A 26,691-nucleotide genomic window follows, 5' to 3' on the forward strand; every position below is an offset into this window, starting at 1 on the left:
AATACCCGCCAACCTTTAAGAGACATCATGCAGCCAGGCCTTTCGGCTTGTGGCCACACCGTCCTGAATGCGCCCGATCTCGTCAGATCCGGAAGCTAAACGGGGCAGGGCCTGGTCAGTACTTGGATGGGAGACCTCCTAGAAATACCAGGTGCTGCAAGCTTTTTACGTCTCCTGGGTAACTTCATCGTAGCTCTTAATACTCTCTTTCTGTCTCCAGGAGATATAATTGAAGAATTGTACACGTACCCGGCTACTTTCAACACCCTTTGCTGCACTGGTATATTTCCCTCTATTTTTCTTTTTTTTTTTTGCTGGCAGTTCCGTCAATACCCGCCAGCCTTTAAGAGACATCATGCAGCCAGGCATCTCGGCTTGCGGCCACACCATCATGAACTCGCCCGGTCTCGTCAGATCTTGGAAGCTAAACGGGGCAGGACCTGGTCGGTACATGAATGTGAGACCTCCTGGAAATACCTGGTGCTGCAAGCCTTTTACGTCTCCTGGGTAACTTTATCGTAGCTCTTAATACTCTCTATCTGTCTGGAGGAGATATAATTGAAGTATTGTACACGTACCCAGCTACTGTCAACACCCTTTGCTGCACTGATATTTTTCCATCCATTTTTCTTTTTTTTTTTTTTTTTTACTGGAAGTTCCGTCAATACCCGCCAGCCTTTAAGAGACATCATGCAGCCAGGCCTCTTGGCTTGCGGCCACACCGTCCTGAACACGCCCGATCTCGTCAGATCTCGGAAGCTAAACGGGGCAGGGCCTGGTCAGTACTTGGATGGGAGACCTCCTGGAAATACCTGGTGCTGCAAGCTTTTTACGTCTCCTGGGAAACTTCATCGTAGCTCTTAATACTCTCTATCTGTCTGGAGGAGATATAATTGAAGTATTGTACACGTACCCGGCTATTTTCAACAGCCTTTGCTGCACTGATATTTTTCCCTCCATTTTCCTTTTTTTTTTTTTTTTTTTTTTTGCTGGAAGTTCCGTGAATACCCGCCAGCCTTTAAGAGACATCATGCAGCCAGGCATCTCGGCTTGCGGCCACACCATCCTGAACTCGCCCGATCTCGTCAGATCTTGGAAGCTAAACGGGGCAGGACCTGGTCAGTACATGAATGTGAGACCTCCTGGAAATACCTGGTGCTGCAAGCTTTTACGTCTCCTGGGTAACTTTATCGTAGCTCTTAATACTCTCTATCTGTCTGGAGGAGATATAATTGAAGAATTGTACACGTACCCGGCTACCTTCAACACGCTTTGCTGCACTGATATTTGTCCCTCCATTTTTCTTTTTTCTTTTGTTTTTTGCTGGAAGTTCCATCAATACCCTCCAGCCTTTAAGAGACATCATGCAGCCAGGCCTCTTGGCTTGAGGCCACACCGTCCTGAAGACGCAAGATCTCGTCAGATCTCGGAAGAAAAACTGGGCAGGGCCTGGTCAGTAATTGGATGGGTGACCTCTTGGAAATACCAGGTGCTGAAAGCTTTTTACATCTCCTGGGTAACTTCATCGTAGCTCTTAATACTCTCATTCAGTCTGGAGGAGATATAATTGTAGAATTGTACATGTACCCGGCTACTTTCAACACCCTGTCCTGCACTGATATTTTTCCCTCCATTTTTCTATTTATTTATTTTTTATTTTTTGCTGGAAGTTCCGTCAATACCCGCCAGCCTTTAAGAGACATCATGCAGCCAGGCTTCTTAGCTTGCGGCCACACCGTCCTGAACGCGCCCGATCTCGTCAGATCTCGGAAGCTAACGGGGCAGGGCCTGGTCAGTACTTGGATGGGTGACCTCCTGGAAATACCAGGTGCTGCAAGCTTTTTACGTCTCCTGGGTAACTTTATCGTAGCTCTTAATACTCTCTTTCAGTCTGCAGGAGATATTATTGAAGAATTGTACACGTACCCGGCTACTTTCAACACCCTTTCCTGCACTGATATTTTTCCCTCCATTTTTCTATTTTTTTTTTTTTTTTTTTGCTGGAAGTTCCGTCAATACCCGCCAACCTTTAAGAGACATCATGCAGCTAGGCCTTTCGGCTTGTGGCCACACCGTCCTGAATGCGCCCGATCTCGTCAGATCCGGAAGCTAAACGGGGCAGGGCCTGGTCAGTACTTGGATGGGAGACCTCCTAGAAATACCAGGTGCTGCAAGCTTTTTACGTCTCCTGGGTAACTTCATCGTAGCTCTTAATACTCTCTTTCTGTCTCCAGGAGATATAATTGAAGAATTGTACACGTACCCGGCTACTTTCAACACCCTTTGCTGCACTGGTATATTTCCCTCTATTTTTCTTTTTTTTTTTTGCTGGCAGTTCCGTCAATACCCGCCAGCCTTTAAGAGACATCATGCAGCCAGGCATCTCGGCTTGCGGCCACACCATCATGAACTCGCCCGGTCTCGTCAGATCTCGGAAGCTAAACGGGGCAGGACCTGGTCGGTACATGAATGTGAGACCTCCTGGAAATACCTGGTGCTGCAAGCCTTTTACGTCTCCTGGGTAACTTTATCGTAGCTCTTAATACTCTCTATCTGTCTGGAGGAGATATAATTGAAGTATTGTACACGTACCCAGCTACTGTCAACACCCTTTGCTGCACTGATATTTTTCCATCCATTTTTCTTTTTTTTTTTTTTTTTTGCTGGAAGTTCCGTCAATACCCGCCAACCTTTAAGAGACATCATGCAGCCAGGCCTCTCGGCTTGCGGCCACACCGTCCTGAATGCGCCCGATCTCGTCAGATCTCGGAAGCTAAACGGGGCAGGGCCTGGTCAGTACTTCGATGGGAGACCTCCTAGAAATACCAGGTGCTGCAAGCCTTTTACGTCTCCTGGGTAACTTCATCGTAGCTCTTAATACTCTCTTTCTGTCTCCAGGAGATATAATTGAAGAATTGTACACGTACTAGGCTACTTTCAACACCCTTTGCTGCACTGATATTTTTCCCTCCATTTTTCTTTTTCTTTTTTTTTTTTGCTGGCAGTTCCGTTGATACCCGCCAGCCTTTAAGAGACATCATGCAGCCAGGCCTCTTGGCTTGCAGCCACACCGTCCTGAACGCCCCCGATCTCATCAGATCTTGGAATTTAAACGGGGCAGGGCCTGGTCAGTACTTGGATGGGTGACCTCCTGGAAATGCCAGGTGCTGCAAGCTTTTTACGTCTCCTGGGTAACTTCATCGTAGCTCTTAATACTCTCTTTCTGTCTGGAGGAGATATAATTGAAGAATTGTACACGTACCCGGCTACTTTCAACACCCTTTGCTGCACTGGTATTTTTCCCTCTATTTTTCTTTTTTTTTTTTGCTGGCAGTTCGTCAATACCCGCCAGCCTTTAAGAGACATCATGCAGCCAGGCCTCTTGGCTTGCGGCCACACCGTCCTGAACACGCCCGATCTCGTCAGATCTCGGAAGCTAAACGGGGCAGGGCCTGGTCAGTACTTGGATGGGAGACCTCCTGGAAATACCTGGTGCTGCAAGCTTTTTACGTCTCCTGGGAAACTTCATCGTAGCTCTTAATACTCTCTATCTGTCTGGAGGAGATATAATTGAAGTATTGTACACGTACCCGGCTATTTTCAACAGCCTTTGCTGCACTGATATTTTTCCCTCCATTTTCCATTTTTTTTTTTTTTTTTTTTTGCTGGAAGTTCCGTCAATACCCGCCAGCCTTTAAGAGACATCATGCAGCCAGGCCTCTTGGCTTGCGGCCACACCGTCCTGAGCGCGCCCGATCTCGTCAGATCTCGGAAGCTAACGGGGCAGGGCCTGGTCAGTACTTGGATGGCTGACCTCCTGGAAATACCAGGTGCTGCTAGCTTTTTACGTCTCCTGGGTAACTTCATCATAGCTCTTAATACTCTCTGTCAGTCTGTAGGAGATATTATTGAAGAATTGTACACGTACCCGGCTACTTTCAACACCCTTTCCTGCACTGATATTTTTCCCTCCATTTTTCTATTTTTTTTTTTTTTTTTTTTTGCTGGAAATTCCGTCAATACCCGCCAGCCTTTAAGAGACATCATGCAGCCATGCATCTCGGCTTGCGGCCACACAATCCTGAACGCGCCCGATCTCGTCAGATCTCGGAAGCTAAACGGGGCAGGACCTGGTCAGTACATGAATGTGAGACCTCCTGGAAATACCTGGTGCTGCAAGCTTTTACGTCTTCTGGGTAACTTTATCGTAGCTCTTATTACTCTCTATCTGTCTGGAGGAGATATAATTGAAGTATTGTACACGTACCCAGCTACTGTCAACACCCTTTGCTGCACTGATATTTTTCCATCCATTTTTCTTTTTTTTTTTTTTTTTTGCTGGAAGTTCCGTCAATACCCGCCAACCTTTAAGAGACATCATGCAGCCAGGCCTCTTGGCTTGCGGCCACACCGTCCTGAATGCGCCCGATCTCGTCAGATCTCGGAAGCTAAACGGGGCAGGACCTGGTCAGTACTTGGATGGGAGACCTCCTAGAAATACCAGGTGCTGCAAGCTTTTTACGTCTCCTGGGTAACTTCATCGTAGCTCTTAATACTCTCTCTCTGTCTGGAGGAGATATAATTGAAGTATTGTACACGTATCCAGCTACTGTCAACACCCTTTGCTGCACTGATATTTTTCCATCCATTTTTCTTTTTTCTTTTTTTCTTTTTTTTTTTTGCTGGAAGTTCCGTCAATACCCGCCAACCTTTAAGAGACATCATGCAGCCAGGCCTTTCGGCTTGTGGCCACACCGTCCTGAATGCGCCCGATCTCGTCAGATCTCGGAAGCTTAACGGGGCAGGGCCTGGTCAGTACTTGGATGGGAGACCTCCTAGAAATACCAGGTGCTGCAAGCTTTTTACGTCTCCTGGGTAACTTCATCGTAGCTCTTAATACTCTCTCTCTGTCTGGAGGAGATATAATTGAAGTATTGTACACGTATCCAGCTACTTTCAACACCCTTTCCTGCACTGATATTTTTCCCTCCATTTTTCTATTTTTTTTTTTTTTTTTTTTGCTGGAAATTCCGTCAATACCCGCCAGCCTTTAAGAGACATCATGCAGCCATGCATCTCGGCTTGCGGCCACACCATCCTGAACGCGCCCGATCTCGTCAGATCTCGGAAGCTAAACGGGGCAGGACCTGGTCAGTACATGAATGTGAGACCTCCTGGAAATACCTGGTGCTGCAAGCTTTTACGTCTTCTGGGTAACTTTATCGTAGCTCTTAATACTCTCTATCTGTCTGGAGGAGATATAATTGAAGTATTGTACACGTACCCAGCTACTGTCAACACCCTTTGCTGCACTGATATTTTTCCATCCATTTTTCTTTTTTTTTTTTTTTTTTGCTGGAAGTTCCGTCAATACCCGCCAACCTTTAAGAGACATCATGCAGCCAGGCCTCTCGGCTTGCGGCCACACCGTCCTGAATGCGCTCGATCTCGTCAGATCTCGGAAGCTAAACGGGGCAGGACCTGGTCAGTACTTGGATGGGAGACCTCCTAGAAATACCAGGTGCTGCAAGCTTTTTACGTCTCCTGGGTAACTTCATCGTAGCTCTTAATACTCTCTCTCTGTCTGGAGGAGATATAATTGAAGTATTGTACACGTATCCAGCTACTGTCAACACCCTTTGCTGCACTGATATTTTTCCATCCATTTTTCTTTTTTCTTTTTTTCTTTTTTTTTTTTGCTGGAAGTTCCGTCAATACCCGCCAACCTTTAAGAGACATCATGCAGCCAGGCCTTTCGGCTTGTGGCCACACCGTCCTGAATGCGCCCGATCTCGTCAGATCTCGGAAGCTTAACGGGGCAGGGCCTGGTCAGTACTTGGATGGGAGACCTCCTAGAAATACCAGGTGCTGCAAGCTTTTTACGTCTCCTGGGTAACTTCATCGTAGCTCTTAATACTCTCTTTCTGTCTCCAGGAGATATAATTGAAGAATTGTACACGTACCCGGCTACTTTCAACACCCTTTGCTGCACTGATATTTTTCCATCCATTTTTCTTTTTTTTTTTTTTTTTTGCTGGCAGTTCCGTCAATACCCGCCAACCTTTAAGAGACATCATGCAGCCAGGCCTCTCGGCTTGCGGCCACACCGTCCTGAATGCGCCCGATCTCGTCAGATCTCGGAAGCTAAACGGGGCAGGACCTGGTCAGTACTTGGATGGGAGACCTCCTAGAAATACCAGGTGCTGCAAGCTTTTTACGTCTCCTGGGTAACTTCATCGTAGCTCTTAATACTCTCTCTCTGTCTGGAGGAGATATAATTGAAGTATTGTACACGTATCCAGCTACTGTCAACACCCTTTGCTGCACTGATATTTTTCCATCCATTTTTCTTTTTTCTTTTTTTCTTTTTTTTTTTTGCTGGAAGTTCCGTCAATACCCGCCAACCTTTAAGAGACATCATGCAGCCAGGCCTTTCGGCTTGTGGCCACACCGTCCTGAATGCGCCCGATCTCGTCAGATCTCGGAAGCTAAACGGGCCAGGGCCTGGTCAGTACTTGGATGGGAGACCTCCTAGAAATACCAGGTGCTGCAAGCTTTTTACGTCTCCTGGGTAACTTCATCGTAGCTCTTAATACTCTCTTTCTGTCTCCAGGAGATATAATTGAAGAATTGTACACGTACCCGGCTACTTTCAACACCCTTTACTGCACAGATATTTTTCCCTCCATTTTTCTTTTTTCTTTTTTTTTTTTGCTGGAAGTTCCGTCAATACCCTCCAGCCTTTAAGAGACATCATGCAGCCAGGCTGCTTGGCTTGCGGCCACACCGTCCTGAACGCGGTCGATCTCATCAGATCTCGGAAGCTAAACGGTGCAGGGCCTCGTCAGTACTTGGATGGGTGACCTCCTGGAAATACCAGGTGCTGCAAGCTTTTTCGTCTCCTGGGTAACTTCATCGTAGCTCTTAATACTCTATTTCTGTCTGGAGGAGATATAATTGAAGAATTGTACACGTACCCGGCTACTTTCAACACCCTTTGCTGCACTGATATTTTTCCCGCCATTTTTATTTTTATTTTTTATTTTTTCTGGAAGTTCCATCAATATCCGCCAGCCTTTAAGAGACATCATGCAACCAGGCATCTCGGCTTGCGGACACACAGACCTGAACGCGCCCGATCTCGTCAGATCTCGGAAACGAAACGGGGCAGGACCTGGTCAGTACTTGGATGGGAGATCTCCTGGAAATACCAGGTGCTGCCAGCTTTTTACGTCTGCTGGGTAACTTTATCGTAGCTCTTGATACTCTCTTTCAGTCTGGAGGAGATATAATTGAAGTGTTGTACACGTACCCTGTTACTTTCAACACCCTTTGCTGCACTGATATTTTTCCCTCCATTTTTCTTTTTTCTTCATTATTTTGCTGGAAGTTCCGTCAATATCCTCCAGCCTTTAAGAGACATCATGCAGCCAGGCCTCTTGGCATGCGGACACATTGTCCTGAATGCGCCCGATCTCATCAGATCTCGGATGCTAAACGGGGCAGGGCCTGGTCAGTACTTGAATGTGAGAACTCGTGGAAATACCTGGTGCTGCAAGATTTTTACGTCTCCTGGGTAACTTTATCATAGCTCTTCATTCTCTTTTTCTGTCTGGAGGAGATATAATTGAAGAATTGTACACGTACCCGGCTACTTTCAACACCCTTTGCTGCAGTGGTATTTTTCCCTCCATTTTTCTTTTTTCTTTTTTATTTTGCTGGAAATTCCGTCAATACCCTCCAGCCTTTAAGAGACATCATGCAGCCAGGCCTCTTGGCATGCGGACACATTGTCCTGAACGCGCCCGAACTCATCAGATCTCGGAAGCTAAACGGGGCAGGACCTGGTCAGTACTTGAATGTGAGACCTCCTAGAAAAACCTGGTGCTGCAAGCTTTTACGTCTCCTGGGTAACTTCATCGTAGCTCTTTATACTCTCTTTCTGTCTGGAGGAGATATAATTGAAGTATTGTACACGTACCCGGCTACTTTTAACACCCTTTGCTGCACTGATATTTTTCCCTCCATTTTTCTTTTTTCATTTTTTTTTGCTGGAAGTTCTGTCAATACCCTCCAGCCATTTAGAGACATCATGCAGCCAGGCCTCTTGGCTTGCGGCCACACCGTCCTGAACGCGCCCGAACTCGTCAGACCTTGGAAACTAAACGGGCCAGGGCCTGGTTAGTACTTGGATGGGTGACCTCCTGGAAATACCAGGTGATGCAAGCTTTTTACGTATCCTGTGTAACTTCATCGTAGCTCTTAATACTCTCTTTCTGTCTGGAGGAGATATAATTGAAGAATTGTACACGTACCGGGCTACTTTCAACACCCTTTGCTGCACTGATATTTTTCCCTCCGTTTTTCTTTTTTTTTTTTTTTTGCTGGAAGTTCCATCAATACCCTCCAGCCTTTAAGAGACATCATACAGCCAGGCCTCTTGGCTTGCAACCACACCGTCCTGAACGCGCCCCATCTCGTCAGATCTCGGAAGCTAAACGGGGCAGGGCCTGGTCATTACTTGAATGTGGGACCTCCTGGAAATACCTGGTTCTGCAAGCTTTTTACGTCTCCTGGGTAACTTTATCGTAGCTCTTAATACTCTCTTTCTGTCTGGAGGAGATATAATTGAAGTATTGTACACTTTGTCTTAGGGACAGTCTGGCTAGCAGTGACTGAGTGGTTGACAGACGACAAGCAACGGAATGTACGTGCTCTGTGATGTCATAGCAGTCAGCTGAGAGAGGCTCGTGATGTCATCGCTGAGCTGTCTGTCTGTCTGTCTGTCTCTCTCTCTCTCTTTCTCTCTCTCTCTCTCTCTCTCTCTTCCTCTCAATTCAATTCATTTGTATTGTCAAAGCAATTGGACATACATACATACATATATATATATATATATATATATATATATACATACATACATACATCCATACATGCTAGAAAGTCATTATAATGTTATCTTAAAGGCTAACTAAGCAGAACATATATCATTATAGAACAGAGTTCATAGGTCAACACATGGTTTTAGGGAACAGGCACGTAGGTCATACCGTTTGACAATGTCTCCAAGGTTCTCATCGTAAATAACAAACAGAAATCCAACTATCTTCTGGGCTGACCTTCTAGCTTGACCGTATCTTTCTTAAGTATACAAGAGAGAAAAACAGGTGTAAGAAAATAATTTCTAATTTTCCTTCTACACATATATACATACATACATACATATGTAGCGTTATGTTGGGTGTATTTGGATAAGAGCATTTGGGCTCTGAGCTGAAGCACTGATCTAAAGAAGACCTCTCCCCCCCCAAAGTTATCAGATTTCCTTAGCTCATCAGCTTGGAACTGGTTTGCATCAAAGTGACAGTTTTGGGGAGGATGGCACCGAGAAGAGGCCAAATAGTTTGGAATTCTGCTATGAGATGTCTGGAGAAAGGGGCCTGTAGGTGATAAAAACTCTTTGAAGTGGATGAGAGCCGAAATCCCGACATAGAGCTACGAACCCAGGCCAACCGGCATTTCCAAAAGATGGCATGGATTGACATCAGTCATAAATAAAGCCTCCCTCCAATAGGACACTAGGGGCTGAAACCGAAATCCAATCTCAAGAACTCAGGGACCAATCACCTACTGATCTGACAGACTATAAGGAACAGCGGACAGTCTTTCTCTCTCTCTCTCTCTCACCTGAACCAGAAACTCGCTGCCACAGCTCAACCTGTAGCTCTGTTGCCAGAACCGGAATCAGAAACCAACCAAGTCTTTGCCGGCAACAGAAGAGTTAAACTGGGAGAAGGAGATTGAGCGAAGAATTATTTTAAAGGACTTTATTAAATAAATAACTTCACAGACCCACCTGATCAGTGGAGTTTTACAGCTGGACAATTGACTAAGTCGACTGAATACGAAAGTGTCAGTCACTTAAATAGCTATTTGAGTCTTAAGAAACTTGACCCTTGGAACAAACAGGGCCCTGCTTTCCTCAAAGACTTCGTCTTCAAGTAACTACGGTGGAACCATGCTTACAAAGAAGATTTTGTGCACAACCTTGGAGCCTTCAAACCAATGGAAAATCTGTTTGGAAAAGACTCTACATTCGCGAAACCCCAACTTCCAGGTGCATCGACTGAGTGGAAGTTCTTGGACAAAGCCGAACCGGACTGCCTTTGTTCCAAACCACACGGACCTCGTGCCGTGTGCTGTTATCTGAGCCCGAAGCCAGAGAGGCCTCTCTGCGACGAAGTTCACATAAGTTTAACAGTTTGGAGTTTGTGATTCATGACATTTGAGAAATCAATTAGAAATGTTAATCTGTGATTCATAACTCTAGAATGTGTAATATCATTTAGTTTTCTTAAATATAAATGTGAGTTGCATTAAACTGTTTTGTTGATAATTTTAGAAATAAAATCTGTCAACGCCGAGAAATATCTTCTCATTCCTGTTTAACTGTTTAGTCTGAAATTGACACAAGTTAATAGACATTAGATTATTGGTGGCCCTGCCTATCCTTAATCATTGAATAATAATCAGTTAAGGGAAATTGTGGTAACAAATAGGATCTTTCTCGGCACCTAAACGTAAATGAGACTGATATATATATAACGAGAAGTTACCTGACATAAATACTAACCTGCGTAGTTATTTAATGTCTGACTAATAATACTAACGAGAGACTCACCTTCGTCTTACTAACCGGTATTGTAGTCAATGTGTTTATAACCTTTTTTGTTTAACGATTTGTTAAACGGAATGTACGTGCTCTGTGATGTCATAGCAGTAAGCTGAGAGAGGCTCGTCATGTCATCGCTGAGCTGGCTGGCTGGCTCTCTGTGTGTGTGTGTGTGTGTGTGTGTGTGTGTGTGTCTCTCTGTCTGTCTGTCTGTCTGTCTGTCTCTCTCTCTCTTACTCTCTCTCTCTCCCTCTCAATTCAATTCATTTGTATTGTCAAAGCAATTGGACATGCATACATACATACATACATATATATGGAAAATAAACAATATGTGTACATCTCTTTCTGCATTAGTGGTGCCCTCACAGATGTGCAAGTTACATGACAGACAGACAGACAGACACACACACACTTTCACACACAGACAGACAGACACAGACACACACAGACACACACACACATACTTTGACAGACAGACAGACAGACACACGCATATTATGGGTCTTTGTTGGGTAGTGAAATGGGTAGCATCAGTCGCAGTGTGGGTAATGTCAGGGAGCCAATCATAGTCCCCGTTATTTGCATATCGTGGCGCAAAGCATTCTGGGAAAAGCAACTAAACACGTTTAGTCATGTATTTGTCCATAGTTTACACATGAGATGAAAGAGACAGTATGACGTATTGAGCACCTGGGATTCCTCATGTGTATGTGAGGGGCAGAGGAACCGGATCCCAAGTGTGCGTCCCAGGTGCTATAGGTTTCAAAGCATGCAGGGGAATAGGCACCCCACCCTGACCCTAAGAAGACTGGATAGGGAGATATAAATAGCAATGGGGAGACTCTTGTACTTGGTGTGGCTCTATCCATATAGTGGGGCCAGCAGGTGCAGCAATAGAAGCTCAGCCTGGGGAGACTGGATTTAGCATTTCCTCTCCATTTTGATAACTATCCATAATCATTTCTGCAAAATACTTCTATGATACCTATGTATGTTTTTTACTTGTACTATATTATACTATCAAGTATCAGTGTACACATACAATGTGACCTGTTACATTAATACAGAGGCCACGGAAGGCCAGATCACTAATAGCCACTGTCCCCTGATATTACACTTTTTTACAATCACTTTGGCACTCATTTCAGAACCTTGATGTCATTTTTCAAAACTCTAGACACTAAACTCACACCCGATGATCAAAATGCACATTTTTCAAAACTCTAACACTTTTTTACAATTGCTTGGATACAATACACATCAACCTCAGATCATTTGTTCATTGAACTAAAATGACACAACTTAACATCAAAGTATTACCATTTCAAAATGCAATTCACACATTACATCTGAGATCACTGTCTATTCATTTCATTACAAAGATCTAACTATCAATTGATACAGCTGCTCAAAATGATAAGTGACTGTTGCATTACTCTTAATGCATAATTTTATGGAAACTGACAAACAATATTCCATGTTTCGATCATGAAAGTTTCAGGATAATGAGATCCATTGACATCAATAAACGAGGAGCATGAACCAGTTGGACTACATTATCTATGGATGTAATATTTCATCATCATTCATCATCATGTAGCACTTTTCCACACCATGTTTGCAGTGTGGAAGGAAAGTTAGAAAATTTTTCTCTAATACCTGTTTTTCTCTCTTGTATACTTAAGAAAGATAAGGTCAAGCTAGAAGGTCAGGCCAGAAGGTAGTTTGATTTCTGTTTGTTATTTACGATGAGAATCTTGGAGACAATGTCAAACAGTATGATTGAAGTGCCTGCTCCCTAATCCATGTGTTGATCTATGAACTCTGTCCTATAATGATATAAATTCTGCTTAGCTAACTTTTAAGATAACATAGTAATGACTTTCTGATTATAACCAGCTCTTTGATTTTTGTGTATAAAAGCTCTGACTGTTAAAATGAAGGCAGAGCGACTTTGGGATCTACTTGAGTCACTGTTCCTCTCCACGCTGCGTGTATTAAAGGCATTGCAACTAACGCTCCAACCTGGTTGAAGATGATTGTTCTTCCACATCAGATTTGACATTACTGTATGTATGCAGGCCCTTGTAATTGCTTTTCCAATACTGCCAACTGGTTATTGATGATTGATTTCACATTGTGGTACGAGTATCGAGTGAAATGAGTGCTATCCACCCCAGCAACACAGTGATAACATGGAGCCGGCAAGTCATCCAGGTCACAATAGAGGTCAAGCAGTGGGAGGAGGAAGACGTGGTGGTCAAAGGAATGGAAGGGGACATGCACCCCTTCTGAGAGGTGGTCGTGGGCCTCGTCATAGAGGAGGGCTTAGGCCTCACCAGAGAGGCAGCCATGGGCCTCATTTGAGAGGTGTTGGGGGAACGTGGTAGAGGACAAGGCCACGGACCAGACAGCGGCAGCAACAGCAAATAGTGTCCAGTGAAATCCGAGAAATAGTTGTAGAGCATGTTGTAAATCATGGCATGACCATGACTGAGGCAGCTACAATGATTCAATCAAACCTCAGAATCAACTCAGGATCAACTGTGGCCTCAATCATCAGAAATTTCCGTACTGAGAAGCGGCAAGTCTTCAGCATGCACTAAACATTAGGCTACTCTCAATTGTCAAATGACTGTATACTGCATACCAATGTGTAGCACAGAGTATAGTGTGCCTTTTGAAAGAAATGCAGACAGAGTGAAGCAGCTGATGACTGAGTATGTTCAGGTATGTTCAGTTTCAAGATGCCTCTTGTGAAAAATGGTTGTGAGAACCTGAACCTGAACACAGGGCTGATGGAAATTCAGAAGTACAGTAATCAATCCTTTGTTTTACACTAAGCCAGGTGAGGAACACTGCAGTTGACATTTTACTGTAGTTTTGTTCTTTTTTGTAGCTAATTATTGTTGCATGGATTCAAAGAAACCTATGGTGTGATTTGATTGTATTGCATCAATACATTTCAGATTTTGTTCAATGATTCCACTGTGTCTGTAGTATTCTCTCTACTAGTCCTTTTACAGTGATGTATTTATGTGTAGTACCATAATGAAACATGTATCACATATTTTGTACTACAATATTTAATGATTGTACGAACAACTACACAGTGAAACTATCGGTATCTTCTGTGTGGGTGATCTAAATAAATGTTACTATGGTATTTCATGATAAATGAATTATTTGAACCAACAAGTCTGCAAGTGCAAGGTTTCTTTAAAGATATGAATGCACAATGCAATGTTTTGAACATTGGACAGCCTGTGTTACAAGTGATGACCGTTTTGAGTTTTGTGTCTAGAGTTTTGAAAAATGACATCAAGGTTCTGAAATTAGTGACAAAGTGATTGTAAAAAACTGTATATTCATCCTATTTAATGTGCTCTTTTAAAATGTACTTTTCTTTTTTATGTTGCCATTTCTGTTCTACCAATGTTTCAGTTGTTAGCCAAAGATTGACAGAGTACATCTCATACACACAGGCCAGACAGCAAGGATTTCTTTTTGAAATTCAATTACAAATGCTGCATGAACTCATCAATACGATTAGAGCTCCTGAAAGCAATATAACTAACTCACTCTACAGCATCTCATTAGCAGTGAAAAGAAACCAAGAAAGTTGGGACAGTCGACTGTTTACCACTATGTAACATCACCTTTTCTTTTAATAACACTTATTAAGCACTTGGGCACTGAAGACACCACTTGGTTAAGTTTAGCAAGTGGGATTTCCCCCCATTCATCCATTATGCATTTCCTCAGCTGCGCAACTGCACAGGGCCTTCGTTGTCTTAATTTGCACTTCATAGTGCGCCACACATTCTCAATTCGGAGACAGGTCAGGACTGCAGGCAGGCCATGCTAGCACCCGCACTCTCTGCCTATGCAACCATGCGCTTGAAATCTGGGCAGAATGTGGTTTGGCGTTATCCTGCTGAAAAATGCAGGGACGTCCCTGGAAAAGACGATGTCTGGATGGCAGCATATGTTGCTCCAAAATGTGTACATCTCTTTCTGCAAAAATGGTGCCCTCACAGATGTGCGAGTTACATGACAGACAGACACTCATACACACTGTCACACCCACACACACACACACACTTTCACAGACAGACACACGCACACACACTCACTTTCACACAGAGACAGACACACAAACACAGAGACAGACACACACACACTCACTTTCACACAGAGACACACAAACACATACACTTTCACACAGACACACACACACATACATACATACATACATACATATATAAGGAAAAGAAACAATACATTTAAAAATCACAAAAAGATGTAATAAAGTACAGAAAATCTAAATGTAATAAAATGTGATCTTTAATACACACAAATATGTATGGCTGGTCGGATGCGTCTTGGACTCGGGTTCCTCTTCATTACGTATAATGCTTTTGCCTTTTGCTATAGCTTTCCGTGGAGGGGATCGTGGGTGAGTTTGTACCATTCTTGGGAGGCTCTGCCTTGTTGGGGCGGAGCTGTGATCCAGGTGAACAGCAGATCGGACATAGGTGGGCATGTGGGCGGAGGAGGAAGGCCGGTCAAGCAAATAAGCTTGCTAAGGTACGCAGCAGCAGCAAGCAGCCCCACCATCCAGTCAGCCAGCCAGTCTGGCTGGCAGTGACTGAGTGGTTGACAGACGGCAAGCAACGGAATGTACGTGCTCTGTGATGTCATAGGAGTCACCTGAGAGAGATGTTTGTGATGTCATCGCTGAGCTGGCTGGCTCTGTGTGTCTTGCTGGCTGTGTGTGTGTGTGTGAGAGAGAGAGAGACTTTTTGACTTTTATCAGACTTCATTGCCTGTTTGCAACACGCAATAATTCATACAAAAGAAAATAAATAAATAAATAAAAAATAGTGTTCCCCTTTGTTTGTCTCCCCCCAACAAGCATTAACTCCGCCACTGATCTGTACACTTTTAAAGAAAGCAACCCAATACACACAACAAAACAACCATCAAATACTAAACCCTATAAATGAATTACATAATAAAAACCAACTCCCCGTCATACAATTCACAAAGGGCATCATTAATACACCAGACCTGTTCAAAACTCTCCAAATCATTCATCAGCCTGTAATAGTTAAACTCTAGTCTGACTCTGCACTTGACCAGCATGGCAAACACTCTCACTGCATCCTCACTGCCCTCCCCACACACTCTGTTCTTCCTAGTCTTATAGACGGCCATTTTAGCCTGGCCCAGCAAGAAGTTTACCAGCTGGTCCACATGTTTGGTCCTTCTGGTGTATCGCGCCCCTAAAATAAAAACCTTTGTGTTAAAAATCAGGTTAAGATCAGTAAAAAGACGAGTTAAAAGACTAAAAATGGGTGACAACCGAGAGCAAGTGCTGAAACAGTGAAACACGGTCTCTCTCTGAGCACAGAATGGGCAGGCGTCGGACACAGCAGGGTTAAGAACAGTAATAAAAGAATTGACAGCAATAATGGTGTGTAACACCCTCCACTGCAGATTGCCAGCTCTCTTATTGAGGGGGGCTTGTACAGGCTTCTCCAGGCGGGCGCAGTGTCTTCCCCCAGCCCCAGCCTGTAAAGTAATTTTAGGAATCACAAAGAAACAGTTGAAAGTGCTAAATAAGTATTTTGATGCACCATATTAATTTAGGAAATTTACATGTTGTTTTTCATCAGCTTCTGTATCTGATGGCTCCACATCACTGGCTGGATTGACAGCAACGACACTCTAAAAAAAGAAGTGTTAAGTTTGAGCATTCAGGACTTGTTTTGAAGATCCTGAATATCACTGGTCCACAATTTATCTGTGAAACTATGGGTTAATCTCCATATACAAAATACTTTTCACACACACTTTAAATTTACAACTAAATTTACATGTTGATGTCTTTCGTCAGCTTCTGTATTTGATGGCTCAATATAACTGGTTGCATTAACAGCAACGGCACACTACAAGAAAATAACATTATATTTAAACATTCAGGACTGGTTTAGCATCACCTCGAATATCCCTAGCCCTTGAGGTCGATTGTTATTGTGGTCTTCAAGACCAGTGCTTCTCAACCTTAGTCCTGGAGGAGGCCCACTGTCTGCTGATTTTCATTACAACAACATTGTAGGTTATATCAGTGACTGTGGTCCTAAAGTACCCCTATGCCTGCTGTTTTTTTTCCAGTTGAGCTCTTAATTACCTAATTGGCTTAACTGAAGCCATTTAACCCTTTTCCCAGGTCTTTGGTTGTTGATGAGTTACAAAGAGCTGGATTGTGGCCCGCCATGACTGGAAGTGAAGAACACTCACTCTAGGCCTTTAACTTAATGTTCATATGTAGGGGCCTATCCATCTGATTTGTTTTTGCACATTTATTAACAGAAAAATTGATGGTACGTGAAATCATCTGAGCTGAAAAATATAATGTTCCACCAATAATAAAATAAATGTATTAATTAAAATTATAGAGATAATAGAATGTTCACAGATTATTAGTTCAGAAAACAAAATATTTTTTTATATCTTAAATAGAATTAACACTCAAATCAGTTGTAGGGTAAACAAGGTCTATTTTTTGGATTGATTTTATAATTATACATGTATGGCTGCATGAAGCTTACCTGAGAATCTGATATTTTAGTAACTTTGTTGCTTCTTGTTGGGTAGTCCACGTTTGCCGCCGTTCTTTTTCTGTAAATGTAAATCAAAAGGCAATAATTACATACTGTAATTAAAATACAAAAAGTATAAACATTGTATTATTATTTTTGTATCCTGTTTCTCCATCTCGATGCTGTTCTTTTTGGAATTGCATATCTAGGTTTACTTAAATACTGTTTATAAGATTGTAAACTCATCATCCAAATTTCTTCATTTGCCAAACTTTATGTAGTGCGCTTGCAGTTTCAGAAGAAGAAAAAAAACTGTAACAGATGGGATATGTAGTACTTTATACTCGAGTGGTCTATGCGATTACACCCTGCCGGTGTTATTAAGAACGCCAAGTACCAGAATGCAGAGCGGGACTGTTTTTTGTGCCGTGACTTGTCGGGGGAAAAACGCGCAGAAAAAACGGACGAGAAGGTGAAGGTAGTATGGCGGTGATGCACGCGTTGGTGAAGTGGGAAAGCGGGGTCGACAAAGACTCTTACAGCGTGATTCCCACTGCTTGCTTTCGCAATTTTGATTTATTCAGCATTGCTGATGATGACGAAGAGACGACTCGAAACTTCAGAGCAGAGTGGAGAGACACGAACAAACCTCCAAAAGGTGGATGGCCTGTCCATGAAGCGCAGATCATTATGACTGGTAACAATGTTTATTTAAAAAAAAAAAACATTAAAGTCTTTACATGCTATTTGATATATACAATCACAGTATATTTGAAATGAATGTTTAAGTTATTAATGTGTTGTACTTCTAACATACTCTTATAACATGGTAGGTGGTGGTGAGGGCGCTAAAAACTCGTCATACTTGACTGGCATTTGTAAGAACGATTTATTGTGTGTTGTGCTTTACAATAAAATCCCCCAAATCACAAAATAAATTAAACCAGATATAATTTAACTTCAGTTTTGATTCAGTGTTGGCTGTTCATCTTAATTTGTATGGTCAAAGCACAGTATTTTTATGACAAATAAATATAATCCCCAAATATCTGTGGACATAATGCAGGGTTTTATTTATTTTATTTTTATTTTAGGAAAAGAAGGCGAACTAAGAAGAAAACTTAATGACCTAACAAAAATGCCCTGTCCTAAAATGAAGAGAGTACCTAAACCAAACAAAAAACTTCAAATTTCAGATGATAGTGACCTTGATGAACCACAGTTACCGGTGAGATAATTACTGCAAATATTAAATAAATGTATTGCAGGATTGTTTTTTTTTAATCATATTCATATATATATATATATTTTCATTTTAAACTCTTTTCCTCTCTGAATACAGCACAGAATAAGAAAGAAAACCGATGGAGCTTCAAGAATTAGATCCCGTCATATTCTACAGACATTTAAAGAGTCCAGTGAAGTTGAGCTACAGCAAAACGTTAAGCAGCTCGAAAAGGAAAACACAAGACTTAAAAATGAAAACCAATGTCTTCGAAACCGTATGGTTGATGGTAAGTTTTTTTATTTATAGCAAATAATTCCTTACCTTGATAAATGTTATTCTTCAGTAATTTAGATTCCAGAGTAATGTATTATAGTTGATCATACTGAAGTAATCTAGAACCACAATACAGACTCTTAATGTGCACTGTCTAATAGTTTAATAATACTGATTATTAAATAAAGTTTTTCAACATAACTTCATAATCCTACATTAATTACTATATGCATTACATTAGACCTGGTAATTGTTGTATTTTATCTCTTTTATTTTTTTCGTAGCTAATGTTAATGACCCACAAAAAGGTCAGTTTGCCAATAACATAGAGCAAGTCTCTCAAGTATAATTGCAGGCATTGATGGTTTTGTTTTCACTTTGTATTAAATATATTACTAGAAATGATTATCATTTAATACTAAGGTTTTTTTCTCCAGAGATTCCAGACCTTTTGGACAATCTGAAAAAAATTGTAACAAAAGCCACATTTATCAGCAATGAAGACAAAAGTGTGTCACCATCAAGTGGTTCTGACAGCCCCACAGCAAATTGTTCTGAATCTGACAAAGAATCACCAAAACAGGTATAACACTCTTGGTCTACAATATTACAAAGACAAGGTAAAAATATATATATTGAAAACAAATATTGGTTGTAAACAATCTAATGATGCTACATTATCAGTTATATTCATAGTTAAAGTTAATAATAAGAATGTAATTGAATTATGGGTGTCACAGATTCACTGACTTTATTATGTCTGTAAATTAATAAACTTAGAATTTAGACATACTGTGGTCTTTAATAACACATTTCTGTAACAAAATCACAGCCTTACTGATAATGTATTCCACTTAACATAATATAAGAATAGTTTGGGGATAAACTTGTTTTTTATTTACCATTGTCTTTTAGGTGGAAAAGTTCCCAGGCACTGGAGTTTACATTGACAAACTGTCCTGGATCCTTGCAGAGAGGTGCAGCACGAATACGTCATATGCAAGAACCCTGACGGTTGCTGTCTTTGACTTTCCAACATTACTAAAGAGCAATCTTCGTGGTGGTGGCAGCAAGAGAGATCCAACTTCGGAGACATTAAGATCCTCATTGATGTTATTGAGGATCATATACAGCTGCCTTCGGAAGGACACGACGTGTTTCAGTTGCGGGGCTTTGCAGCCCAGCGGGACCCTCTTAATGCCGGACATCAGCTGCCCGAGCCGGTGCGGATGAACGGAGGGACGTTAGACAGCGTTACCTTCCGGGCAGGAGCAGCGAGCGGCAACACCGGGGTGAAAGTGTCGTCTAACACTGTGCCATTAGCCACTAGCTGATTGAGCAGATCAGTGGTTTTTAAGAAGATAACAATGGCAGCAGACTTGATATTTTCACACCCTGCTACCTCCCCAACCGCTAACACACACTGCTCTAGGGGGCAGAACTGCACCGGAGCGATCTTGACTCCATGGCGTCGGGTCAGTTTTTCAAAAGACGCATTCAGGGGGTCCGACCCCCCGACCCGGGAAGAACTACCGGTACTCCCCCCTCCCCTCCCCTGTTCCCCCACAATAAGAAAAGCACTGAAAACAGAAGACAAAATAAACAAACTGAAAAAAGTAAAGCAACAAAAAAACGCAGCCAAAGGACAGAGCTCTCAGCAGCACTCCCGCTCACTGCAGACCCCTCCCACACACTCCCAGCTGAGAGAGAGAGAGAGAGAGAGAGAGAGAGAGAGAGAGAGTGTCTGTCTGTCTCTCTCTCTCTGTAGATGCATCATAGGGAACATATGTAACAATCTCTCTTTTTGTTTACCAAAAATGAGAATGAACGTATTTCAAGTGGGTGTTGCCTTGGTTGGAAACGTTTTAAGATTATTTATGAAGTGTAAAGTGGATTTGTCTCAGTTCTCCGTAGTTTTCAATGTATGTGCCATTCAGTAGCGTTCATGTTACAGATGTGCCCTATGCAGTGGTAGGGTCAATAAAATGTCAGTAAAACTTTATTTTAGCAATTATGGAGGGGAAGAACTGCAAATAGAGGGTCCCCACTAATTATCTAACTTACCAACAACGTTTCAAATTAGGTCTTGCGAAGCTGCCAAATAATGCTGTATAATCGTATGTGTCTTCATACACCGGCTGCTATAGTCTGATAGCTTTGATTATATATATATATTTTCTCGTGAACCACAAATGCTATTTGCTTGATTTTTACAGAGTATGTTATAAATACCATTGTTATGAAGCCTGACAAATTGTATGCTGTAATTATGAATATTTTCAAATCATTTGTTTGTTTTTCCTAACATGTTACAAATGTTCCCTATGTGAAAGATGCATTATATCTTAATAACGTCTAAACAATTAAAGATATACAGATTATTATTTTCGGTAAAGTTATAACACATTGCTATTAACTATGTGTGTCAGTAAAAGTTTAAAAAATCCTAATAATTTTTTATTGATCCTGCAAAATAGGTGTTTAGGGAACATTTGTAACATTAGGGTTACGATTTGCCATAGACGCGGAATGAGTTTGATTGTGATGTTAAATGGGGTTTAAAGACGCAGTCGCCTCGGTGCTGATTACTATTGCTGTGTTTCTCCACTTCTACTCCATGCTTGGGAACGCCCACATCCAGTGACGTCAAAACCGGTGGAAAAGCGGGCCGGTTCAAAAAAGATCAGCTGGATCCCAGGCCGAGCAGCAGCTCCGGCTCCAGCACCGGCACCATGTCGCTGGAAAAGCGCTAAGTGAGCTCACAGTGAGCTCAGTGTAATGTCTGCTCTGGTGAGCTCACAGTGTGACCTAGTCGTGAGTTCACGTCTTCACTGGGTAGTCCATGACAACTTAATTGACTCAATTCTTGGGCTTAATTGGTCAAAATGACCATTGGTTGAAGGTACTCAGGGACTGATGTGTAGAGAGACTTATTAAACCTGCAGGATTGTGGTTTTCCCAGAACAGAATTAACCAGTGTAGCGTTATGTTGGGTGTATTCTGATAAGAGCATTTTAGCTCTGAGCTGAAGCACTGATCTAAAGAAGACCTCTCCCCCCCAAATTTATCAGATTTCCTTAACTCATCAGCATGTGAACTGGTTTACATCAAAGTGACAGTCTTGGGAAGATGGCACCAAGAATGGGCCAAATAGCTTGGAATCCCTGCTGTGAGATGTCTGGGGAAGGGGGCCTGTAGGAAATAAAAACTCTTTGAAGTGGATGAGAGCCGAAATCCCGACATAGAGCTACGAACCCGGGCCAACCGGCATTTCCAAAAGATGGCATGGATTGACATCAGTCATAAATCAAGCCCCCCTCCAATAGGACACTGGGGGCTGAAACCGAAATCCAATCTCAAGAACTCAGGAACCAATCACCTATTGATCTGATAGACTATAAAGGACAAACACGGCCTTTCTTTCTCTCTCTCTCTCACCTGAACCAGTAACTCGCTGCCACAGCTCAACCTGTAGCTCTGTTGCCCGAACCGGAACCAGAAACCAACCAAGTCTTTGCCGGCAACAGAAGAGTTAAACTGGGAGAAGGAGATTGAGCCGTACGAAGAATTCTTTTAAAGGACTTTATTAAATAAAGAACTTTACAGACTGCGCTGCCCACCTGTGCCCACCTGATCAGTGGAGTTTTACAGCTGGACAAATGACTAAGTCGACTGAATACGAAAGTGTCAGTCATTTAAATAGCTATTTGAGTTTTAAGAAACTTGACCCTTGGAACAAACAGGGCCCTGCTTTCCTCAAAGACTTTGTCTTCAAGTAACTACGGTGGAAACCTGCTTACAAAGAAGATTTTGTGCACAACCTTGGAGCCTTCAAACCAGTGGAAAATCTGTTTGGAAACGACTCTACTTTCGCGAAACCCCAACTTCCAGGTGCATCGACTGAGTGGAAGTTCTTGGACAAAGCCGAACCGGACTGCCTTTGTTCCAAACCACACGGACCTCGTGCCGTGTGCTGTTATCTGAGCCCGAAGGCAGAGAGGCCTCTCTGCGACGAAGTTCAGATAAGTTTAACAGTTTGGAGTTCATGATTCATGACATTTGAGAAATCAATTAGAAATGTTAATCTGTGATTCATAACTCTAGAATGTGTAATATCATTTAGTTTTCTTAAATATAAATGTGTGTTGCATTAAACTGTTTTGTTGATAATTTTAGAAATAAAATCTGTCAACGCCGAGAAATATCTTCTCATTCCTGTTTAACTGTTTAGTCTGAAATTGACACAAGTTAATAGACACCAGATTATAGGTGGCCCTGCCTATCCTTAATCATTGAATAATAATCAGTTAAGGGAAATTGTGGTAACAAGTAATGATAGGATCTTTCTCTCCACCTAAACGTTAATGAGACTGATATATATATATAACGAGAAGTTACCTGACATAAATACTAACCTGCGTAGTTATTTAATGTCTGACTAATAATACTAACAAGAGACTCACCTTCATCTTACTAACTGGTATTGTAGTCAATGTGTTTATAACCTCTTTTGTTTAACGATTTGTGTGTTATCCTATGGGATCCCATGGTCTTTGATTTGGTCACGGAAGTGATTTGTCTTTGATTTGTTGAACTAGAGTTGAATTTTAATTAGTTTTTCCCTTTTGTATAATTAGTGTAGTGCTACATTTAGTCTTTGTTTTTAAATAAATTTGACAATTTATATCTTTGGAATTGGTGTCTGCGTCCAATTATTACAGAAATTGAGTTCTACAAGACTCCAGGATTCGTGATAAGGTGATACTATGAATTCACTTCTTTAATTGAAATTTAAAAGTGTACCTTACGCTACATACATATATATATATATATATATATATATATGTATGTATGTATGTATGTATGTCCAATTGCTTTGACAATACAAATGAATAGAATTGAGAGGGAGAGAGAGAGAGAGAGACAGACAGACAGACTGACAAACAGAAAAACAGACAGACATAGACACACACACACACACACACAGAGCCAGCCAGCCAGCCAGCTCAGCGATGACATCACGAGCCTCTCTCAGCTGACTGCTATGACATCACAGAGCACGTACATTCCGTTGCTTGCCGTCTGTCAACCACTCAGTCACTGCCAGCCAGACTGGCTGGCTGGCTGGATGGGGGGGCTGCTTGCTGCTGCTGCGTACCTTAGCAAGCTTATTTGCTTGACCGGCCTTCCTACTCCTCTGCCCACATGCCCACCTATGCCCGATCTGCTGTTCACCTGGATCACAGCTCCGCCCCAACAAGGCAGATCCTCCCAAAAATGGTACAAACTCACCCACGATCCCCTCCACGGAAAGCTTTAGCAAAAGGCAAAAGCGTTATACGTAATGAAGAGGAACCCGAGTCCAAGACGCATCCGACCAGCCATACATATTTGTGTGTATTAAAGATCACATTTTCTTACATTTAGTTTTTCTGTACTTTATTACATCTTATTGTGATTTATAAATGTATTGTTTCTTTTCCATATGTATGTATGTATGTATGTGTGTGTGTGTGTGTCTGTCTCTGTGTGAAAGTGAGTGTGTGTGTCTGTACGTGTGTGTGCCTGTCTCTGTGTGAAAGTGAGTGTGTGTGTGTGTGTATGTCTGTCTGTGAAAGTGTGTGTGTGTGGGTGTGAGTGTCTGTCTGTCTGTCTGTCATGTAACTCGCACATCTGTGAGGGCACCATTTTTGCAGAAGAGATGTACACATTTTGGAGCAACATATGCTGCCATCCAGACATCACCTTTTCCAGTGACGTCCCTGCATTTTCAAAAAGATCACATTTTATTACATTTTGTTTATCTGTACTTTATTACATCTTATTGTGATTTATACTTGTAATGTTTCTTTTCCATATATATGTATGTACAGTGGGGGAAAAAAGTATTTGATCCCCTGCTGATTTTGTACGTTTGCCCACTGACAAAGAAATGATCAGTCTATAATTTTAATGGTAGGTGTATTTTAACAGTGAGAGACAGAATAACAGCCAAAAAATCCAGAAAAATGCATTTCAAAAAAGTTATACATTGATTTGCATGTTAATGAGGGAAATAAGTATTTGACCCATTTTCAATGCCCTGGCTTAGGGAAGGAGGTTCTCACCCATGATTTGACGGTACATGGCCCCGTCCATCGTCCCTTTGATGCGGTGCAGTTGTCCTGTCCCCTTACCAGAAAAACAGCCCCAAAGCATAATGTTTCCACCTCCTTGTTTGATGGTGGGAATGGTGTTCTTGGGGTCATTCCTCCTCCTCCAAACACGGCGAGTTGAGTTGATGGCAAACAGCTTGATTTTGGTCTCATCTGAGACCACTTTCACCCAGTTCTCCTCTGAATCATTCAGATGTTCATTGGCAAACTTCAGACGGGCCTGTACATGTGCTTTCTTGAGCAGGGGGACCTTGCGGGGGCGCTGCAGGATTTCAGTCCTTCATGGCGTAGTGTGTTACCAATTGTTTTCTTGGTGACTATGGTCCCAGCTACCTTGAGATCATTAACAAGATCCTCCCATGTAGTTCTGGGCTGATTCCTCACCGTTCTCATGATCATTGAAACTCCACGAGGTGAGATCTTGCATGGAGCCCCAGACTGAGGGAGACTGACAGTTATTTTGTGTTTCTTCCATTTGCGAATAATCGCACCAACTGTTGTCACCTTCTCACCAAGCTGCTTGGTGATGGTCTTGTAGCCCATTCCAGCCTTGTGTAGGTCTACAATCTTGTCCCTGACATCCTTGGACAGCTCTTTGGTCTTGGCCATGGTGGAGAGTTTGGAATCTGATTGATTGATTGCTTCTGTGGACAGGTGTCTTTTATACAGGTAATGAGCTGAGATTAGGAGCACTCCCTTTAAGAGAGTGCTCCTAATCTCAGCTCGTTACCTGTATGAAAGACACCTGGGAGCCAGAAATCTTGCTGATTGATAGGGGATCAAATACTTATTTCCCTCATTAACATGCAAATCAATTTATAACTTTTTTGAAATGCGTTTTTCTGGATTTTCTTGTTGTTATTCTGTCTCTCACTGCTAAAATACACCTACCATTAAAATTATAGACTGATCATTTCTTTGTCAGTGGGCAAACGTACAAAATCAGCAGGGGATCAAATACTTTTTTCCCTCACTGTATGTATGTATGTATGTATGTATGTAAGTGTGTGTGTGTCTGTCTCTGTGTGAAAGTGTGTGTGTGTGTGTGTGTGTGTGTGTGTGTGTGTGTGTGTGCGTGTGTCTGTCTGTGAAAGTGTGTGTGTGTGTGTGTGTGTGTGCGTGTGTCTGTCTGTGAAAGTGTGTGTGTGTGTGTGGGTGTGACAGTGTGTATGAGTGTCTGTCTGTCATGTAACTCGCACATCTGTGAGGGCACCATTTTTGCAGAAAGAGATGTACACATTTTGGAGCAACATATGCTGCCATCCAGACATCATCTTTTCCAGGGACGTCCCTGCATTTTTCAGCAGGATAACGCCAAACCACATTCTGCTCAGATTTCAAGCGCATGGTTGCGTAGGCAGAGAGTGCGGGTGCTAGCATGGCCTGCCTGCAGTCCTGACCTGTCTCCGAATTGAGAATGTGTGGCGCACTATGAAGTGCAAATTAAGACAACGAAGGCCCTGTGCAGTTGCGCAGCTGAGGAAATGCATAATGGATGAATGGGGGAAAATCCCGCTTGCTAAACTTAACCAAGTGGTGTCTTCAGTGCCCAAGTGCTTAATAAGTGTTATTAAAAGAAAAGGTGATGTTACATAGTGGTAAACAGTCGACTGTCCCAACTTTCTTGGTTTCTTTTCACTGCTAATGAGATGCTGTAGAGTGAGTTTTCAGGAGCTCTAATCGTATTGATGAATTCATGCAGCATTTGTAATTGAATTTCAAAAAGAAATCCTTGCTGTCTGGCCTGTGTGT

At 42.3% G+C, this 26,691-nt stretch overlaps 10 non-coding genes and 18 pseudogenes across 10 annotated transcripts; 27 read left to right on the forward strand and 1 right to left on the reverse strand.

The window, feature by feature from the left end:
- The first annotated feature begins 45 nt into the window (after window positions 1-45).
- Window positions 46-163, forward strand: LOC136739747 (uncharacterized; annotated as a pseudogene).
- A 210-nt stretch (window positions 164-373) lies between these two features.
- LOC136739911 (uncharacterized) lies at window positions 374-492 on the forward strand (annotated as a pseudogene).
- A 216-nt stretch (window positions 493-708) lies between these two features.
- On the forward strand, window positions 709-827 carry LOC136739868 (5S ribosomal RNA). Its single transcript, XR_010813004.1, has one exon. It is a non-coding gene; the product is annotated as a 5S ribosomal RNA (ribosomal RNA).
- Window positions 828-1,048: 221 nt separating this feature from the next.
- On the forward strand, window positions 1,049-1,167 carry LOC136739825 (uncharacterized; annotated as a pseudogene).
- A 215-nt stretch (window positions 1,168-1,382) lies between these two features.
- LOC136739919 (uncharacterized) lies at window positions 1,383-1,501 on the forward strand (annotated as a pseudogene).
- A 221-nt stretch (window positions 1,502-1,722) lies between these two features.
- LOC136739961 (5S ribosomal RNA) lies at window positions 1,723-1,840 on the forward strand. The gene has a single exon (XR_010813033.1). It is a non-coding gene; the product is annotated as a 5S ribosomal RNA (ribosomal RNA).
- A 219-nt stretch (window positions 1,841-2,059) lies between these two features.
- LOC136739748 (uncharacterized) lies at window positions 2,060-2,177 on the forward strand (annotated as a pseudogene).
- A 210-nt stretch (window positions 2,178-2,387) lies between these two features.
- On the forward strand, window positions 2,388-2,506 carry LOC136739881 (uncharacterized; annotated as a pseudogene).
- A 216-nt stretch (window positions 2,507-2,722) lies between these two features.
- On the forward strand, window positions 2,723-2,841 carry LOC136739674 (5S ribosomal RNA). Its single transcript, XR_010812984.1, has one exon. It is a non-coding gene; the product is annotated as a 5S ribosomal RNA (ribosomal RNA).
- A 216-nt stretch (window positions 2,842-3,057) lies between these two features.
- LOC136739670 (uncharacterized) lies at window positions 3,058-3,176 on the forward strand (annotated as a pseudogene).
- Window positions 3,177-3,385: 209 nt separating this feature from the next.
- On the forward strand, window positions 3,386-3,504 carry LOC136739952 (5S ribosomal RNA). The gene has a single exon (XR_010813025.1). It is a non-coding gene; the product is annotated as a 5S ribosomal RNA (ribosomal RNA).
- A 220-nt stretch (window positions 3,505-3,724) lies between these two features.
- Window positions 3,725-3,842, forward strand: LOC136739750 (uncharacterized; annotated as a pseudogene).
- Window positions 3,843-4,063: 221 nt separating this feature from the next.
- On the forward strand, window positions 4,064-4,182 carry LOC136739818 (uncharacterized; annotated as a pseudogene).
- A 215-nt stretch (window positions 4,183-4,397) lies between these two features.
- On the forward strand, window positions 4,398-4,516 carry LOC136739938 (5S ribosomal RNA). The gene has a single exon (XR_010813012.1). It is a non-coding gene; the product is annotated as a 5S ribosomal RNA (ribosomal RNA).
- Window positions 4,517-4,741: 225 nt separating this feature from the next.
- Window positions 4,742-4,860, forward strand: LOC136739666 (uncharacterized; annotated as a pseudogene).
- Window positions 4,861-5,080: 220 nt separating this feature from the next.
- On the forward strand, window positions 5,081-5,199 carry LOC136739732 (uncharacterized; annotated as a pseudogene).
- Window positions 5,200-5,414: 215 nt separating this feature from the next.
- On the forward strand, window positions 5,415-5,533 carry LOC136739642 (5S ribosomal RNA). Its single transcript, XR_010812964.1, has one exon. It is a non-coding gene; the product is annotated as a 5S ribosomal RNA (ribosomal RNA).
- Window positions 5,534-5,758: 225 nt separating this feature from the next.
- On the forward strand, window positions 5,759-5,877 carry LOC136739667 (uncharacterized; annotated as a pseudogene).
- Window positions 5,878-6,093: 216 nt separating this feature from the next.
- LOC136739943 (5S ribosomal RNA) lies at window positions 6,094-6,212 on the forward strand. The gene has a single exon (XR_010813016.1). It is a non-coding gene; the product is annotated as a 5S ribosomal RNA (ribosomal RNA).
- Window positions 6,213-6,437: 225 nt separating this feature from the next.
- On the forward strand, window positions 6,438-6,556 carry LOC136739962 (5S ribosomal RNA). Its single transcript, XR_010813034.1, has one exon. It is a non-coding gene; the product is annotated as a 5S ribosomal RNA (ribosomal RNA).
- A 217-nt stretch (window positions 6,557-6,773) lies between these two features.
- On the forward strand, window positions 6,774-6,892 carry LOC136739771 (uncharacterized; annotated as a pseudogene).
- A 215-nt stretch (window positions 6,893-7,107) lies between these two features.
- Window positions 7,108-7,226, forward strand: LOC136739900 (uncharacterized; annotated as a pseudogene).
- Window positions 7,227-7,442: 216 nt separating this feature from the next.
- LOC136739866 (uncharacterized) lies at window positions 7,443-7,561 on the forward strand (annotated as a pseudogene).
- A 216-nt stretch (window positions 7,562-7,777) lies between these two features.
- On the forward strand, window positions 7,778-7,896 carry LOC136739902 (uncharacterized; annotated as a pseudogene).
- Window positions 7,897-8,110: 214 nt separating this feature from the next.
- On the forward strand, window positions 8,111-8,229 carry LOC136739773 (uncharacterized; annotated as a pseudogene).
- A 214-nt stretch (window positions 8,230-8,443) lies between these two features.
- Window positions 8,444-8,562, forward strand: LOC136739914 (uncharacterized; annotated as a pseudogene).
- A 6,500-nt stretch (window positions 8,563-15,062) lies between these two features.
- Window positions 15,063-15,177, forward strand: LOC136739946 (U5 spliceosomal RNA). The gene has a single exon (XR_010813019.1). It is a non-coding gene; the product is annotated as a U5 spliceosomal RNA (small nuclear RNA).
- Window positions 15,178-24,033: 8,856 nt separating this feature from the next.
- LOC136739944 (U5 spliceosomal RNA) lies at window positions 24,034-24,148 on the reverse strand. Its single transcript, XR_010813017.1, has one exon. It is a non-coding gene; the product is annotated as a U5 spliceosomal RNA (small nuclear RNA).
- Between the last annotated feature and the right edge of the window lie 2,543 nt (window positions 24,149-26,691).

The sequence above is a fragment of the Amia ocellicauda genome, unplaced genomic scaffold (assembly GCF_036373705.1).
Source record: "Amia ocellicauda isolate fAmiCal2 unplaced genomic scaffold, fAmiCal2.hap1 HAP1_SCAFFOLD_62, whole genome shotgun sequence".
Lineage (NCBI taxonomy): Eukaryota > Metazoa > Chordata > Actinopteri > Amiiformes > Amiidae > Amia > Amia ocellicauda.